The sequence below is a fragment of the Lactuca virosa genome, chromosome 5, assembly GCF_052849685.1.
Source record: "Lactuca virosa cultivar CGN04683 chromosome 5, Lactuca_virosa_CGN04683_v6, whole genome shotgun sequence".
NCBI classification, from domain to species: Eukaryota; Viridiplantae; Streptophyta; class Magnoliopsida; order Asterales; family Asteraceae; genus Lactuca; species Lactuca virosa.
The window spans coordinates 309,411,068-309,422,712 of NC_136430.1; the positions used below are offsets into that span (position 1 = coordinate 309,411,068).

The 11,645-nt window shown below is 33.9% G+C and overlaps 1 pseudogene across 1 annotated transcript; it reads left to right on the forward strand.

The window, feature by feature from the left end:
- The first annotated feature begins 6,642 nt into the window (after positions 1–6,642).
- Positions 6,643–11,135, forward strand: LOC145113063 (asparagine--tRNA ligase, chloroplastic/mitochondrial-like; annotated as a pseudogene). The gene is made up of 17 exons (XR_013710717.1): positions 6,643–7,007; positions 7,682–7,819; positions 7,930–8,010; positions 8,195–8,257; positions 8,359–8,427; positions 8,523–8,597; positions 8,725–8,807; positions 8,905–8,991; positions 9,072–9,167; positions 9,247–9,321; positions 9,438–9,564; positions 9,651–9,679; positions 10,150–10,152; positions 10,338–10,480; positions 10,709–10,795; positions 10,950–11,022; positions 11,112–11,135. The product of XR_013710717.1 is annotated as an asparagine--tRNA ligase, chloroplastic/mitochondrial-like (transcript).
- The last annotated feature ends 510 nt before the right edge of the window (positions 11,136–11,645 follow it).

Genomic DNA, 11,645 nt, shown 5'->3' on the forward strand with positions numbered 1-11,645 from the left:
CAATTTTTGAGATGAAAACATTGAACATGCAAAATTCTTGATGAGTATTTAATACCTCATTCTTTGCACGAATTTGAGCTCTTGTTAATACTCCATCTTGAAGATTCCCAATGACTTGATCTATCGGATGAGTCTTTGTCCATTTCTCTAATGGTGGATATGCCGGATCAAATTCCAAAGGTGCATCTTCGTACATCTCTTCATTTTCAGATCCTACAACAGAAACATTATCATTTAGATCATGAAAATTATCATTTTGATTAATATTTATTGTATCAGTTTCTTCATTTTCCTCCTCAACACGATTATCAGTTTGATGCTCCCCCTCAACTAGATGCTCCCCCTCAACAACTGCATTCATTCTCCCATTCTCCCCCTCGAAAGAATGCTCCCCCTCAACCAGAGTATTCGAATCCAAGTGCTCTCCTTCCACTGGATTATTATGCATACTTTCGCCAACTCCTGGAGAATTCGTTGTTGAATTAACATCTACAATAGTTTGAGGAATTTCCAAGTCATCAGTATGCTTCGAAGATTCATAGTGATGATTATCATTCGCATGAACTTCAGCATCCCCATCCCTGTCAGGAATACCAAAAATTAAATCATAATCAAAGTCAGATGAATTTGATGTTTCGGTGTCATCAGATGATTCATTAATAATTGATTTTTGTTCAAATTGCTTTTCAACTTGTTTGACATAATAATCATCAAAAGTAAGATTGAATGTCTCTTCGACTTTTCGTGTGCGTTTATTTAACACTCTGTATGCAACCGAATTGTGCGAATATCCCAAAAATATGCCTTCGTCAGCCTTAGCTTGAAATTTTGAAAGGCTATCTTTAAGATTCATTATAAAACACCCGCAACCAAAAACATGAAAGAATTTGACATTAGGTTTTCGGTTATTGATAATTTCATACGGAGTGATATTGAATCGACGATGAATGAAAGATCGATTTTGAGTGAAACATGCTGTCGAAACTGCTTCAGCCCTTAGATATTGAGGAAGATTCGCATATGTCAACATAGTTCTCGCTGCTTCGCAAAGTGACCTATTTCGTCTTTCAACAACACCATTTTGCTGAGGTGTATAAGGCGAAGAGAAGTTATGCAAAATTCCTTTTTCAGTTAAGTACGAATCCAGCACTTTGTTCTTAAACTCAGATCCATTATCACTTTTGATCTTTCGAACATTTTTCTTCAGACTTATCTCAATCTTCTTTATAAAGTCGATCATTGTTTGAGCAACCTCAGATTTTAACCTGAGAAAATATACCCAAGTAAATCGTGAAAAATCATCAACAATAACCAAAATGTACCGTTTCTTGTTGAGAGTTTCAACAGTTGATGGTCCACAAAGGTCAATATGAAGAAGTTCCAACGGTTCCACAATTTTCGAATCTATCACAAGTGGATGTCCTTTCCTGTGCTGTTTCCCTTGTTCACAAGCTGCACACAATGTGTCGTTGTCAAATTTTAGTACAGGTAAACCTCGAACAAGATCATCAACAACCAATTTATTTAAATTTCGAAAGTTTAAATGCGATAAACGTCTATGTCATAGCCAGCTGATGTCAGAGGAAGCTTTCGAAAGTAAGCACACTGAGGGTTTGCTGATGATTGGTTTGATATCAAGAGTAAACATGTCACCATGTCGTTTGGATTTGAGCAAAACTTCGTTAGTTCCAACATTTGAAATAATGCTGCCTTCTTCGTTAAACACCACTTGATTGCCAGTGCCCACAACAAGTTGTGAAACACTTATCAAGTTATGTTGAAGACCTTCAACATAAGCAACACGATTAACAGTGAACTTTCCATTCGTGACTTTTCCATATCCTTTCACCTGGCACTTGTGATTGTTGCCGAACTTCACAACTCCTGCATTTTCCAAGCTTCGAAAATCTCTCAGATATTCCTTTCGTCCTGTCATGTGACGTGAGCAACCACTATCGATATACCATTTCTCACCATATTACTCGTCACATAGTACCTACGATCAATGAAAAAATTTAGGTACCCAAGGCTGTTTCGGTCCTTGGAAATTAGTTTTGAAAATAGAATGACATGAAGAACTTTTAATCCAATCACAAACTTTAGTTTTGATACTATCAATTAAGTCCACATCACTAGGTAAAGGAATAGAAACATAAGTTTTTGTTAGTTTGGGATTGTCACTGACACACGCCTTCATCTTTTTAGATTTTGTATGATCATGCTTTTCTTTCGAAACCGGTTGCCAAGTTTTTACTGAAACATTCGAATCTTTTGAAGATGAGCTTTCAGTTAACGAAGTATTCACATAATTCTCATAAGCTTCGTGAATTTGTTGTTGAGAATATTTCCTTGATTGATATTTTCGTCTTTTTCCTTCAAGCCAATGATCGATGTTTTTGTCACGAGACGATCCTTTTGTGTACGAAACTTTTAAGGTTTGTTTCCCTGGAGGATTTGGAAAATTCGGTTTTTGTGGGAAGAAATCAACATTTGATTTAGGTCGAAATGCCATTGCGTATCGACTTCCATCATTGTTTCCAACACTTACATTTTGAGAAAATCGATTTTGATATTGTTGTTTTTGAGAAAACCTGGTTTGTTGATTAGAAGAAAATCGTTATGGTAATGGTTGATGTTGAACACTCTTTGAGGTATTTTTGTTATCTTTTGAAAATGATGAGTTTGAAACTTTTGAAGAATTTGTTTTTGGATGAAATTCAGATTTAGCTTTATTTGTTTGAGCGTGATTTATCTTTTGATCTGAATGAATTACTGAATGGAAAGACTTGTTCTCAACAAATTTAGTCTTTGTGTTTTCAGTTGTTTTCAATGTCAAACCATTTTGCTGTTTTCGAAGCTCCATGGTTTGCCAAAAAATCTTCTTTCGAGCTTGTCTTTTTGAAATTGCATTTTCTTTTGAAAACTTATCAATTTGTTCTTTAAATTATTTGGAATTCAATTTGACAACTGTTTCATTTTCTACAACAACTACTTTTGTTACTTCTTTCACAATTTTCGATTTTTCAGCCTATTTGCGTTGTGGTTTTTGTCTTTGAAAGACATATGAATTCTTTGTTAGATTATTTTCGACAGTGCTTTGATTTGAAAAGAACCCTTCGTTTGTTGTTCTCTTGTTGTCATCTTCGACCATTTTGTTAAATTCTGGTTTAATGTTCTCAACATTTCCAGTGGTGACAAACAGTTGATTTGGAAAAACAACATCATCAGTACACTTGAAATTCGGATACACCACTTGATTTGTTTCCAAATAATGGGCTCCTTTTTCAGACAACACTTTGTCGAAATTTTCAGTGTCCCCAAATACTTGATCAACAACAACACGTGGAATTTCTTTTTCTTTCGAATCTTTGTTTGATGAAACCTTTTTGTCTGAATTGTCATCATCATTTTCATCATCACTGCTATCAGTTTGACTATCTCGGATATCCACAAAATCACAATCTTTCGAAGTTGAAGGTATGTCAGTGTCAATCTTAACCTTCAAATCCTTAAGGTTTTCTTTTCCTTTAGATTTTGATGCAACATTAATGACAGACAACTGAGAACAATCAACATCCTCAATATCACTAATTTCGCTAATATTGTCAGAGTTATTTTCAATATCGGCAAAATTAGATTGAGAATCAGATGTCGAATTCTCAATCTTTTTCAAAATTTTGATTTGTTCTGATTTAGTCAAAGTATTATTCACAATGTTAACTAATTCATTTGAATCAAGACATTCGTTAATTTTGACAATTCCATAAGCATATCTATCATCAGGAATTTTGTCAAACTCAGCAATATTTTTCTCACAATCATACGAAATATTATCAACTTTCGCTCTCTCATATGCTAGAAAAGGTAATAATTTTCTATGTTGTTCCTTGCTAATTTCACACGAATGATGCAATGCAGTTAACTTTCCATATAAACGTTTAGCAGAATTGCAGTAGATATTTCGTTGAGCTAACAAAAGTTTTTACTTCACTAGACAATGAATCTCGATCACACATAATGTTTGTTATTTGCAATTCTAAACATTCTATCTTGACAAATTTCGAATCTAACTTCTTCTGTGTCTCTAACAACTGATTGCTTAATTTCTTAGCTTCATTGCTAGCAGAAACAACCAAATTATCAAAATAAGCAACAATATCATCAAAAGCAACAATTTCAGAATAATATGCACTCAAAGGAATATTGAAAGATTGAAGAATATTACGTACCTTAGTTGTCATTGGAGACTTATCAGCAGGCTTTGACACAAAGCATCGGCCCGTTACCTCTTCGTCTGAATCTTCCTCCAGCTTCGCATACATGGCCCCATGCGTAGGATTACGCATTTCCTCATCATCGGAGCCTGAAGACCAAATTTGATATGTGCCATCATTCGCCTGTTCACCTTGAGCCACCAAAGACAATTTTTTCGCCTTCGTACGCACCTCTTCCAACCTCTCCACATAATATGCCTCATCCTTCACTCTATTCTTTTTCTCATCCTTCTTTCGAAGCATGCAATCATTTGCTAGATGATTTGCTCCATTGCAATAATGACAATCCATTCCAGAATCTCCTTTCAATTTCTTCTCTTTCTTCTCCTCAGCACCCTTCGCATCATTCTTCTCATACTTCTTCGTCTCTTCTCCTACAGCCTTGTTCACAAAACTTCCTTTTCCTTCACTTTGCTTTAGCTTTGGATTAAACGGTTTCTTGAAAAACTTTTTTTACTCGGTTGTTTGAGTAAAACGCAATTGCCTCATCATCCGAATTCATAATAAACCCCTCTTCATCATCAGAATCACCTTTTTCCACTGCTTCCTTTTCAGACACTTTAGAGACAAGTGCTAATGGACCTCCCAAACTAAGCTTCGACTCTTCTACCATTTCGTTCACTTCACTTTCGTGAGTTTTCAGTTGATTGTACAAATCATTCAAAGAAGATGTGTCGAAACTCTGTTGATTTTTCACCATCATGCTAACACTCCTCCATTCTTTACGGAGTCCCATAACAAAGGTGAGATTGAATTCTATAGCAGACCTTGTGATTCCATAACGATTGCATTTGTAAATCAGCTCATTCAGCCTATCATAGTAACTTTTAATCGTTTCACCATCTTTTTGCTTGAAATCCTTCAATTCAATCAAACATTGCTTAACTGAATTGATTTTAGTCTTCTCGCTACCTTGAAACTTTTCTTTGAGATTATTCCAGATTTCCTTTGCAGTTGTACAACTTCTGACATAGTTATACACAACTGGAGGCAATGCACCACGTAACTCCCTTATGCATCGTTTTTCAAGTTTCTTCATTCTAACATTTTGATCTTCCACACTCGTAGTACCAGACGACGATCCAATTGGTTGAAGATTCGTCGGAAGAGTAACATTTCCTGATATGCAAGACCAAAGCTCTTCATCGATTCCATTCAAGTAATCTTGCATACGATCAGACGACTGATCATAGTATTCCGGAATGAGCATAGGAATCTTAGTTGAAGATCCTAGCAGATGAGAGTATGAAGTCATCGAGTTGAGATTGAAGTTCGCCATTGATGTACGGAAGAAGATTTTTGAGAATTTTTGAGAAATCAAAGAGAATTTGAAAGCAAATTGCTGAATTGAACCATGAAATCAAATAAAACACTTGATTCAACAAATCAGTTGCAGAATCGAATCACAACTGAAGATCTAGAACAAAATTTCACTTCAAAAAGCGCGGAAACTTTTTGAACCAGAATTGATTCAAAAATATTTTTGAAACAGAGTGAAAATCAGATCACAGAATATGATTCCTGCTCTGATACCAATTGATGATGTGTAGAATCAAGTATGAATCAAATCAGAGTTATATGAATGTAGATTGAACGCACGATGTAAATATGATCTGGTTTCAGCTCTATTATGTTTTCACTGTTACAGAGAGTATGTAGACAAGTTCATACAAAGACTCTTATCTAACTCTAAGTAATGTCCCTATTTATAGGAAACATGAAAGCATACAAAAAATTACAAGGACTAAAAACAGTACGCTTCGTTACAAACATGCCTTGTAAAATAAACTTATGACTTCGACATATTACAACAGGTCTTCGACCCTTACACATGCAAACATTTTGTCAATTTAGGCAACATTAATCGGTTTTTACTAAAAAGTACCACAAGTTATTAAATACTACATTTATATTATCTAAAAATAAATGTTTTTTTTATTATTATTTTTTTGTAAATTTTCATCATGGTTTTAAACTTTTAATCTTACAGTAATGCAAAATCCTCTACCAGACAATAAAAATACATTACAATTACATTTAGATAGTACCCTTTATCACTAGGGCCGGTCCTGAGGATTCAAATGCCCAGGACGAGCCGGAAAAAAAGGCCCTTATGCCCTAACGTGTAATGAAATAATTATATAAAGTAAAAGTTTATATATATATATATATATATATATATATATATATATATACCTTAAAAGCATTTACCATGTTTTGCTGAATTTTAAGAGGTACAATCCTCATTGCAATATTTACAATCAGTTTTATGCATTAACAAAATACTTAATCTCAACTGGTCAACGTACAGTTAAACCTCGATGCTCTTGACTTGGTCCTCGTTCCCTATCCCTTCCAACAACTCCCCCTCTATGTCGCCATTTCTTCCGCCTATACTTAATCTTTCTGGCCATTTATATAACCCTCCCCCACATCCACTCTTCTCTATACCGTCATCTCACACCAGATAACACTCCTCACACCTCTTACCGTATTCGTCATCTCCGCATCACAGCACCACCGTCGCACCACTATTACAACGCCATCACCAAGACCACTATTACACCGCCATCACCAAGACATTCCACCATCAACGTCTCCTCCTTCTCCCTATTAATCAGAGATCACCAAAAGCCATCACCTTACTCCCATTCTTCTTAAATGATGACCACTCTGTCATTGCTCTCCAAAACGAATGTTGTTCTCCCCCTTCATCTCCATCATCAGTTAACAGTAAGACAATCACCTCTTTCTTCCCTAACCGGTGACCTCCACCACCACACACCACCGTCTACACTACCATCATCAATTTTATCGATTTCATACCTTTCTGATTTATGTTTTAAATGGATTTTGGAGTCAGTACCGTGGTTACCATAATCTTTCTGGTATTCGCCCTCATGTAAGATTTAGATAATTTGTAGATCACCTTCTTTCTTTTTATTATCTTCCTTTATTCCAGTCACCAACGCATATGGATCTCGAAATAAAAACCCTTGAAGTCGATGGACCACTCACGTATAAATTGATGTACATCATCTGAATTTGAATCAGGTTCAAGAAATCCGACATAAAGCCCTTTTTCTAGAAAACTAGGGTTTGATTCAACTTTCCTTTCTCTGTTAAGAGGTTTAAGAGAAAAAAAACGGTGTTGTACAACCATCTCTCTCTCTCTCTCTGTGTATCTATCTCTCTCCATCTCTCTCCATAAGAAACCTTCTCCTCTTCATTTCCGCTGTCACCACCAATATCCAATTCTATCTCCACTGCCTAAGCAACACATAATAATAATACTTTTGGTTCAGTATGTTTTTATATTTACACACACACACACACTTACATATAGATAAATACTTGTATTTACATTTTGCTAATTGTCACTCATTTGATATTCCATTTGAATTTAGGTATCTAGGGTTAGGAATGCTTTGGCTTATGCTACACATAAATTCTTTCAAGAAAATGGATTTGTTTGGACTGCAAGTCCTATTATTACAGCTGCAGATTGTGAAGGTGCTGGTGAACAATTTTGTGTAACCACATTGGTATGATTTCTTTAATGTAGGCTTCTTTTAATTTATTATAAAATTCACTCACACTTCCATTTTGTTTTTTTTTACAGTTTTGGCCTTAATCTTTTTTGTTGTGGTACCAGATACCAAGCTCGAAAGAAGCTATTGATTCTCCAGCCAGTTCAATCCCAAAAACAGAAAATGGCTTGATTGATTGGTCACAAGTGAGTAAATGACCATTTTGCCCCTCTGTTTGATAAGAATGAGTTATTGCCTCTGACTATCTACAATGCTATTATTTAATTGCTCTCTATGGGATTTATATAAAATACATTATATTATTTTTGGATTTTAATTTTTTTATGTTCCAATACTTGCATTTTGATTTCACATGATTTTTTCGGAAAGCCTGCATTCTTGATAGTTTCTGGTCAACTCAATGCTGAAACACATGCAACTGCTCTTTCTGATGTATATACTTTTTTCCTTCATTTGTTATTTAAACTTAAAAGAATCATTCAAAACATGACATTGTTTTATTAGTTTTTAAAAATATTTATACCGTATTTTAGGTGTATACATTCGGTCCTACTTTTCGAGCAGAAAATTCCAACACTTCTAGACATTTGGCAGAATTTTGGGTATTTTCTCATTTCCATAAATATTAGTGTTTCTATAAATTATAGAACTAAATAACTAAACAAGTGCTTTTTTTTTAATTTGTATTTCTGTGAAAATGATTGAGCCCGAGCTTGCATTTGCGGAGCTGAATGATGACATGGCATGTGCCACTGCCTATCTCCAGTATGTCGTATGTTACTTTATCCACCCTTTATAGATAGTAAATTACCTTGTTACCCCCTCCTGAAAAAAATGTTCCACTTTATACTTTTATAGTTCATGTCTTAAAAAATGGTATGAACTTTTTGACAATTTAGGTGAAACATGTTCTTGAAAATTGCAAAGAAGATATGGATTTCTTCAACAATTGGATTAAGAAAGGAATTATGATCGTCTAAGTGTATGATTTTTTTTGGGGGTTTAATTCATAATCATCATTCATCCCTCTACAAAATTACTGTATTGCCCCTTTGTAATTCTTGATTTTGTTCCACCAGGATGTGGTTGAGACGAGCTTTGTGAGATTGACTTACACAGATGCAGTTGAATTGCTTCTAAAATCAAAGTAGAAATTCGAGTTTCAGGTATTTTCATTTTCTTATTAAGGATGCTATAAATATTAATAAACAAATGAATGAAAGTATGTTACTATTTTGTATAATAGGTGAAATGGGGATGTGATTTGCAAAGCGAGCATGAACGTTACATAACCGAAGAGGCTTTCAATGGATGCCCTGTAATTATCACTGACTACCCAAAGGCATCATCTTTTCCCTTATTACCCTTTTGCAAAAATAATAATAAAAAAGTAACAACTATTTATTTATTTAAATTATTAGGATATTAAGGCTTTCTACATGCGCCAAAATGACGATGGCAAGATTGTTGCAACCATGGATCTACTTGTCCCACGGGTAATAATATTTATTATTTTTTTGTTTAGAGAAGCTTATAATTACTTATATTTTAAAATACAAATGTTATTGTTTGATATGATAATAATAATAATAGTATATTTTTTTGTTGGTAGGTTGGTGAGCTTATTCGTGGAAGTCAAAGGGAAGAACGCCTTGATTATTTGGAAAATCGTTTGGATGAAATGAATCTGAATAAGGAGAGTTTTTGGTGGTATCTTGATCTTCGGCGTTATGGTACAGGTTAGTTGCATAAATTGCTAAAAATAATTTTGTCTATTTTTTGTTTATTATTATTATTATTATTTGGTGGTTTTGTTGTATTTTAGTTCCACATGCGGGTTTTGGTTTGGGTTTTGTATGTATATATTGTAGGTATTTTAGTAATAAGTATAGTTGGGAGCACTTTTGGATGGGACTATGCTAGAGTGCTAGCAGAGAAAAACCAATATAAATATTTTTGCTATTTGTGTTTCTTCAATTTGCTTCTTTTATGTGTTACAAATTTGAATGCTTAATAATGTAATCATGGAATTTAATATTTTCAGGTGTACCCCATTCAAGATCAAACAAAAATAACCATGTTTTGAGGGATCGGAATACTAAAATCAAGTAACACACTAGATGGTAACTGCAAAAGGTAGCAACTTTAACTCTTTTCATGTCAATACTACTCAAATTCATGCTCTATTTGCTTATGTCGAACAAAGAACTTTAGATATTTAATCTATTTTAAACCGATAGCAATGCTATTTTTAATGTTTTTGCTTAGAAATTTTGAATTAATTATGGGATTTTTTTGTTTTATTATGATTTTCATATTTTCAGCAAGTTAGTTGGGTCATAAATTGGTTGCCTTGGGGGTTTTACTGTGATAGCTGTTGTTTGGAATTCCTTCTGCGATTGTTTTTTTAGTTATAATTTCTAATATCTGGTGTGAATTTATAATCTATGGTGTGTTATTTCTGATATCTGGTATGGTTTTCTTGATAACTGCTGTGATTTTCTGATTTCAGGTGTATATACAGTTCTCAATCGTGACATCTAAAAATTCAACTTCACCTTCGGTGGGATCAACCGTTGTGACCCCTTCAAAATCTCTTTTCATTTACGTGTTTGCAAATTCTTTATGCTTAACTTATTACAGCTATTTTCATATGTATGCAACCCCTTTATCCCTAATTTCATTTTTTTGCTTTTACCTTCCACCTAATAGCAGATAGCACGTTTGTGTGTGTATGACAGGTGGTAGGGCCATGTAGATTCACGAGTTGCATAGCCTTGTAGCAAGCTCCAACACTATCTTCAATACTCACTGCCTCCCAACATCAAGGGTAAATTTATCCAAAAAAAAACACTCAAAAATTCAACCTTTTATGTAATGCAGATTGCAGACCATCAACATCACCATCATCATCAGGGGCAAATTATTTCCAATCGGATTAAGTTGGACTAATAGAATTTTAATGATCAGGTGAAATGAACTTTGTGAATCAAGTTTTGCAATGTTGAAAACAAATTCAAATTGTCATTGCTGGTTCATAAACCATGATAAGAAAAAAAAAATTAAGAGTACAAATTCTATAATTAAATAGATTTTAATTCATTATTAAGAAAAATCTTGAAAGTGCAATGTTGAAGGAAGCAATTAAACTTGGGAGTTTGTTGTTATTTCTTCCATTCAGCCCTAATTGGACAAATGTAATTTTGCAGATTAAAAGGTTTTAACATTCAAGTGGGCTTTTAATAATTTACTTATAGTTTTGAAATGCTTATTATTTGTGTAATAGTGGTTTATTCTGATATTGTTTTGAATTAAAATGATTTTAACCTCATTTTTTGTTTTTATCCTTTTGGCTTGGAAGTACCTAAAATACCCTCGAAAGTGATTCTTCCAATTTTTTTTTTGTTTTTTTTTCTTCTTAGAAGTTGTTGTGAATAGGTGTCAAAGTCTGATATAGTTAGATACAAGAATTGGTAGGAATTCGACAACCCCTTGGTATTTGTGTCCATTTATCCCTAATGCCACTGGTCTTTGTGTCAAAGTATATGACTTTTCTTTTGGTGTTGTTCAAACAAAGACACCATCACATACAGAAGATTATTGTTTCAAGTAATTAGATCAACATTGTTTACACAAGTATCCATATGTATCAATAGACTAACTTTTTCCATTGTTGGACTTAATTTCGTTATAATGTCTAGCTATCTCCACATGTAGGGAATCATTCATGTTTCAACAAGTGCATAGTTTCTAGATTTCAAGCTACATAAATCACCAAAATGATGTAGTTTTGTTTTTATGGGATAAAATGGGTCATTCC